Raw genomic sequence first — 8,030 nt, 5'->3', positions numbered from 1 at the left:
GACTTTAAGATCTCATTTCTATGCCTGAAGAAGGCATGACAATCTCCACTCATTTCCAACAGTTTTATCAGAGATGTCTTTTTCATCCTTAATGAGTGTTCAGGAATGTGAAATAATGACGAAGTCTTGTTGCACAATGTTTGTGGGTACAGAGACCTAATTAGTGTTACACACTTACATTTCCAAGCCTCAGTTTCCTCATGTGAAAAAATGAAGTAATGATATTACTTCCTTGTAGAGTTAATATGAGGAATAAATCCTACAAGCATTCAGAATGTGGAGCCATTATTATCACAGGTGTTGTTATCAATCTGTTCCAACTTAGGGGACAGTGACAGCTTTTTAGTCTTGTAGAGTTGGAAGGAATATTTTTTCACTGTCAAACTGTCAGTTGGTCTGGATCACCATTTACTTTCCTAGTTCAGTTTCATTTGTCCACATAGGGAGTGCCTACAAGAGTCCTCGAATATCATGAGAAGTAGGAAGTGTTTTTAGTATAATTAAACCACAAGACTCATGATTCAATAGAATGTCCTTCTACCCCCAAAGCTCATTTATACCACAGATTATGTAAATGAGGAAGGGGTTTTTATTAGGTCTCAAGATATTAGTATGGTGCCCTTTGTTCTTATCTAGGTTGTGGACTCAGCAAAAAATACTGTCAACTATTTATTGAGTGGCTACTCATTGTCATATACTTTAGCTTCATTCTTGTTTGATCCCTGTAACTCTAACTACTCAATAACCCTAAATACCCGTTGCTTAAATGTCATCTTTTTTAGTTTCTCTGATCATCCTGTTTAAAAGTGCATTTCCCAGCCCACCCACCTCCTAGATTTTTCTCATCTAATTTTCTGCTTTATTTTTTTCATTGCCTTTGTCATCTTCTGGTATACTATATACTTAATTGCTTGTTTATCGTCTGTTTCCCAAACTAAGATGTAAACTCCCTAAAAGTGAGGATTTTTGTCTGTTTTTTTCATTAAATATTCAGTGCCTAGGATAATGCCTTAAATAGTGATTATTTTCTGCATATATTTTTAGAATGAATGGATGAGGAAGTATAATAAATTTCAGGCCCAGAAACATGGCCTATTAAGGTGATACACTGTTAAATTAGGTGCCAATCTTCTATTCATCCACTTTTCAAATAATTTTTGAGCTCTTATTCTATGTCCAGCCATGAGTAGATACTGGATATCTCTCCCTCTCCCATTCCACATGTACGTATACGTATGAGTCAGCCCTGATTTCTACCCTTGGATGACTTGCATTTTATTGTAGTATATAGACACTAATTAAACATCCCACAAATAAAAACTTATAGGAATATATAAACAGTGCCTTGAAAGAGTAAACATTTGGAGGTTACAGAGTAACTTAAAGAAAGAAAAAAAGTAAACTTTTATAGAATATCCAAGGAAAGCCATCCTGCAAAAACAAAAGAATGAAAACTTGAGAAGTGTTTGGAGAAAAACATTTCACTCAAGGAACCACAAGTGAAAAAACTCAAAGGTAGGAAGGAGCTTTTCATGTTTAACACCAACAACCCCATTAGTGTTGTTAGAACATAGTAAATGAGAGGAAGAGTACATGAGATGAAGGTAAAGGGATAGGTATGAACCAAATTACTCTCCCTTCTGGAGACCTCACACCCCATCTTATAATGCATCTTAAACTGGATCCATAACCTTAGTTAAAGGTAACTTTTCTATAGCTAATTGAATTGCATTGATTAATTGATATGCCATTCTACAGATTTTCAAATAAGCATTAATTAACTTTTATTTGGTGAGTTATTTTTCTCTCAGTGTCAATGATTATTTTTCAAGTTCCAAAAATTGTGTCCCATCCTTGAAAGGATCCTAGAATATGGGCACTGAGGCTGTAGCTTCTATGGGATAAAAGATGTTTGGCTGAATAAAAGAATGGATTGGAGAGGGGCAAGAACAAAAGCAAAGAAGTCAGTGGAGGGGATGTGTTGTGTCAAAGAAGAACGGTTCTTAAGTTATGGTGATGGAGTAGAGAGGGAAAGTAGAACACAAGTCAGAGATATACATTGTTGGTAGAACTTACAGACTTTGGTAGTACTTGATATTGATGGCAGCAGTGACCCATCCGGAGTAGCTACTTCAAAGATGCCGGCTGCAGCAGGGGAGGTGTGGTGGGGTTGCACGCTCCACAGAGCCAGTAGTAACCAGAAATAGATGGAAGCCCTACCCCCTTCCAAGTTGAAGGGGCGGGAGACCCACCTTCTTGGGTGCAGCCACAGCCACGGAGTCACAGCTGGCAACCTGAGCATCTCCGTGCTCTCAGGGAAGCCCCCCATCTCTGCAAGCTCAGAGGTGCCTGCTCCTGCTGCCTAGCCCCTGCCTGCTCCCAGAGCCTGCTCCAATTTCAGAGCAGGGTTGTGGCTGAGCCCAGGTGCTACTGCAATCCAGCTGGGTGTGCCCACACTTGGGGTGGTGTTAACACACTGGCCTCCTGCAACCTCAGCCTTCTTGAGACTTTGGGCGCTGATGAGGACAGGAGGGAGGATGAGGGGGTGCTGAGGGAAGCTCATTGCTAGCCTGGAGGCACCCCTCAGCATGAACAGCCTGGGCGCCATGCACCCCAGCAGGAGGCAGATAGCCTCCTGGGAAAAAAAGAGGTAGGTCTCAGTGAAGATCCACCTTTAGGCCTGGGATGGCCTAAAGCCTGGGGTGCGGACTGCCAGTTCTGCAGACCAGAATGAGAACTTGTGGTGCTTTATCTGACTCTGCCCATGGCTGTCCATGGACCAATTGGCACACACTTCCTCCCCTCTGTGTGAAGGTAAAAACCCCTTCACACAGCCAGACTGGGGTAGATGTTGGGACCACCTGCCTGCAGAGAGGAGCTACCCACTGTGGGTCTCCTCTTAGTGCTGAGAGCTGAGCAGATGTGGGGATGACCTGCCTACAAATAGGAGCTACCCACTTCTGGTCTCCTCTCTGCTGAGAACTGCATACTTGATGGGACAATCTGCCTACAGATAGGAGCTACCTACTCTGGGTCTCCTTTCCACTGAGAGCTGGACTCATTAGGATGACATGCCTGTGGATAGGAGCTGCCCACTTTGGGTCTCCTGAGAGTTGTACTGTTGCTCAGTAAAGCACCTCTTCACTTTATTCACCCTCCAGTTGTCCTTGTGCCTCATTCTTCCTGGATGTGGGACAACTTGGGACCTCTGAAAAGCAGGACTGAAAGGTGTAACACAATCAGGTCTGAAACACACCGCTCACTTGCCATGTTGAAGGTGATGAAAAGGAGAGAAGGGAGAAAGAGAGAAGAGCTGCAGCCCTTTGGGAGCCCAGAGCTAGAAGCTCCTCAAGCCAGGACTGTGACACCCTCTTTGGGACTCTAAAGTTTCTGGTATCTCCAAGTTTCCAGGTACCACCGCATTCCCTGGCAGTGGAAGCCACTTGCAATATGCCTGGTCCCAGCTGCAGCCTTGCAGGGAGCTGGCACCCATGCTGGTGCCTGGAGCTGCCTGCCCAGCCACAGCCGGTGTGTCTGCCTGTGTACAGCGGCTGTATACCATGCTTGCTCAGTCATGTACACCTTGCTGCTCTGTGCCTGTCTTACCTTTAGCAGGCGTGGGATCTGGGCTGGTAACATAAGCTGAGTGTAGCCTGTCCTGCCATGTGGGCAGAACAAGTCCAGCCAGTGGGCACAAGCAAAACTCAGGCAAAGCCACCACTGACCACAGAGGTTTCCAGCTGGCAAAGTGACACCCCAAGGATCCTGTGAGAATATATAGGAGAATGAGAGAAAGATAATGAAAGATGACCCCCAGATTATTCGCTTGAGCAAATAAGAGAATGATAAACACTGAATTTGCTGAGATAGGGAAGACTGTATAAACCAACAGTTGTTAAACTTTTGGTCTTGGGACATCTATGGATGTTAGAAATTGAGGGTCCTCAAAAGTTTTTATTTTTATGGGTAATGTCTACTCAATATTTAGCATATTCAAAATTAAAACTGAGAAATTTTAGAAATATGTATTAATATATTTTAAAATAATGCTAATGATTACCTATGAAATAATATATTTTATGAGAACCGCTATACTTATTTACTTTCTAAAGCCAGACAAATAATGAAATGAATGGCACTGGTTTAAATTTTTGGCAAATTTCTTTAATGTTCGACTTGATAGAAGGCAGTTGGACTCTCATATCTGCTTCTGCATTTTATCTATTGTAATATCATGTAGCTTTTGGAAAATGTCACTGTACACTTGGGACAAAATGGGAGTGAAAAGGGAAATAATGTCTTAGTATAAATATGAAGCCAGTTTTGACCTGTGGACCCCTGGGGTATCTGGACCACACATAAATGCCTCTGACACAAAATATTTGATGATTCTCAAACATTTTTTTCTCCTTTGCTGACTTTACTTCCTTTCTTTGAAGGAAATAGTTTGATATAACTTTGTTCTTTTGTTAATGATGAATTGCCTTTAAAGGAACTTCTAATAGCATATAAATTTAAATCTACTTTTTCTGGAAATCATATTTTTCACTTCTCCACTGGGCTTATAGAAGCTCATGACCTCAAATCTTTGTTTTTCTAACTCATCCTTCTCTGGCATTTTGTGACTGATAGGAAATGTTCTGCAGGACCACAGGAGTCAAGCTTCACTATCTATCTCTAAGCCCAGTTCTTAGCATGGAGGCTTGCAGGCACTGCACCCTTAGGCATCCCCCATTATCCTAACAATATTGGTGTTTTTTGTTTTGTTTTGTTTTGTTTTGTTTTGTTTCAGATGGAGTTTTGCTCTTATTGCCCCGGCTGGAGTGCAATGGTGCGATCTCATCTCACCACAACCTCTGCCTTCCGGGTTCAAGCAATTCTCCTGCCTCAGCCTCTGAAGTACCTAGGATTATAGGCATGCACCACCATACCCAGATAATTTTTTGTACTTTTAGAAAAGATAGTGTTTCTCCATGTTGGTCAGGCTGGTCTCAAACTCCTGACCTCAGATGATCCACCCACTTCAGCCTCCCAAAGTGCTGAGATTACAGGGGTGAGCCACCACGCCTGGCCCTAAAAATATTTCTAATAGTTACTTTGCTCTAATTAGGGAACCAGTCCTGTTCTTGGAACATAGGCTGGAAACTATGAAATGTTATTAACTAGTAAATCAAACTACATTTTCAGATATTTATTCCTGATCTTGGAATACTGGATGTTCTGTGCACTTAGACGTATAACTTTCTCATATTCAGTCTTTTGATAAAGCATCCTTTTATGTTTTAGCTCTTGGCTTGAACAAACAGAATAAGCACAGGATGGAAAAGAACAGAGGGATATATTTATGATGCCTGAACTTATACTTCAAAATCATACTCACAAACACAACTGTACAAAGGACACTTTTCTCTCAAAGGATAACTTTGGCCTGTAATAGAAATCCTGTCTTTTGAGATTAAATTATGGAATTATACAAACTTTCCCAATGTTAGGGATACTACTTAGTAAATTGATTTTTCTTGCATATTAAATAGAATTGCAATGTGTTAGGAAAGTTTATTCACTTAAAAAAATGGTAAGTTTTATCTTAATTATTTGTTTTTATTAAATAGATTATATCCTAAAATATAAGATCAGAAAGGTTAAGAGAACCATTGTTTTTATTAAATAGATTATATCCTAAAATGTAAGGTCAGAAAGGTTAAGAGAACCATTGTTAACGTAGTTACTAAATATGAAGCTAAAATTAGAAGCTTGAGATTGTCTGAGAATTCCCAGGTATTAAACTCTTATCACATGACAAATCTTGGTCCTCAAGACTGCTTGTTTTTCAGTTTGTTAATTTTTCACTTGGCAGGTTGGATTGTTTCTACCATGGCTCAGTGAGCTACAGTTTTCTCGTTGTCTTCTGCTGCAAAGAAGACATCTTCTTTATCCAGCATACCTGTTCATTCACTCACTCAGTTACTTATTCGTTCAGGTATTTTTGGAGTATGTGCTATATCCAGGTTCTGGAGATATAAAAATGAAAATGAGTTGGTTCCTGCAATCAAAGAAATGAGCTGAAAGAGAAAAGAGATGCAGAGAATGCAAAGCAAAGAGTGTGATAAGTGCAGTAATAGATAATGGGGACTATAGAAGTCTAAAAATCTGACTCTTCTAACCCAGACCATCTCCATAGGAGTAGAGAACATTGGAGTTTGACCTTGAGGTATTAGCTAGATTTTAGCAAATGAGAAAGAAGGAGAGAAGAGAAAGCCCAAGACATTCTAAACAGAAAAAGAAAATGTTATCAAGCTGAACAGGCAAAATAGGACTTGCTTGTTCAGTTGAACAGTGGCTCTCAACCCCATTTCCATAGAAATTAAAAAGGTTAAGTAGTTAGATATGGTTTATATTTTGGTCAAAACAACTAGGATCTAAAATAAGCATTTATTTTTCTCTCTTTAGTCATACAAACAGGTTTCTAAATATTTTTCTGGAGGGAAAATTGAATTAACAAATCTGTGGACCAAGTGGAAAATAAGAATAACTAAGTTAAGAGAGCCTTGGAGTCTTGTTATTATTTCTATATTTGACAAAATTAAGAAATAAGCAGTTATATCAGGAAAGACAATATGTTAACATCTTGTAGAGCACATGTTATTAATTTCTACTTAATATCCTTTGCTCCAGAGAAACTTCAGAGAAGCGCCCACACCAGATGTTAAATGATTCCTGTAAATTCCTCTTGCTTTGGGTCAGAGATATATAGATAGATAGATAGATAGATAGATAGATAGATAGATAGATAGATAAAGAATCCTTTGTTTCCTAAATCTGGTTCTCTGTGCAAATATGTAATGCCGTTTTGAGTTCATGACTTCAGAGATGCCAACTCTCACCTGGCCAGTGTTGTCTGCTGCCCATTCTCAGCACCTCCTTCCTCACGGAGAGCAGGTCTAAGCCTCAGAACTACTCTTGCTTTACTTTCTTAACCTTTACTGCAGAATTCTACCTCTTTGGCTATGCCTTACCTTATTCATTGATTCATTCATTTAAAAAGACTTTTATTGAGTATATATTTATTTATTAGGGATTTTATGAAATACTGGAGATACAATAGTAAACAAGGCAAGATATGGTTTTTTCCTCTTTTATTCTAATTAGTTCCAATATGAGACAACTGAAGTCAAGTGATTCACTTACTGTGTTTGAACAAAATTCTTCAAATTACCAATCAATCAAATAAATGTAAAATTCAGTGTTATTTAGTATTCTGTCATTTCAATGGCAGATTGGGAAAGTTCACTACATTAAAAAATTAAAACCTTCAAGACCAGTTAGTGTGCAGAGTAGGAAGAAGAATAAGGTCAGTGTGGAAGGCAGGATAATACCTAAAATCATAAAATTATACTTTTTAAAAGCATTTTTATCTGCTCAGACTAAGTAGCTTCATTACTTCCAGGTTCTATTAATTATTATGGTTGTTGGATACCTTACTCTTCAAAATACTTAGTATTATTTTTATTAGGATTTGGTTTACAAACATGAAATCAGTTTAACATACATAGATTTGGAAATACAATAGAATTATCATATGAGGAGTTCTGTATATTATTCTAAAATAGATACATAGCAACATTGAAATCTTCCTGGCATCTCTATGTGGAAATTCACATTAAGAATTGCCATAGTAACAGAGTCTCTAAACTTTCACAAAATGTATGCACTTAAATGTGTTAAGTATTACAAATGTAATATGATGATTTTTGAAAGTGGCCTTGTTTCTGGGTTCAGTTTCTCTTTGCTGTGAGCGGCTCCAAAACAGCTACAGAGTGTAGTCTTTGATTCCAAGCATTTTGCCAATTACTTTCTGAATTTAAGCCACTCTATGATAAGAGATCAAACTTGTTAGTGCTGAAATGTTTTCTCTAAATTTGCTTAATCAATTAGTTGTCTACCATACACTAAGTACTAGAGTAGGCACGTTAGGAGATCCAAAACAAACAAGAAAACAGAAAAAGAAACAAGAAACAGTTTCTGCATCA

This window comes from Trachypithecus francoisi, unplaced genomic scaffold (assembly GCF_009764315.1).
Source record: "Trachypithecus francoisi isolate TF-2019V2 unplaced genomic scaffold, Tfra_2.0 Lachesis_group16, whole genome shotgun sequence".
NCBI lineage: Eukaryota > Metazoa > Chordata > Mammalia > Primates > Cercopithecidae > Trachypithecus > Trachypithecus francoisi.
Note: the sequence above shows the minus strand (reverse complement) of the source record.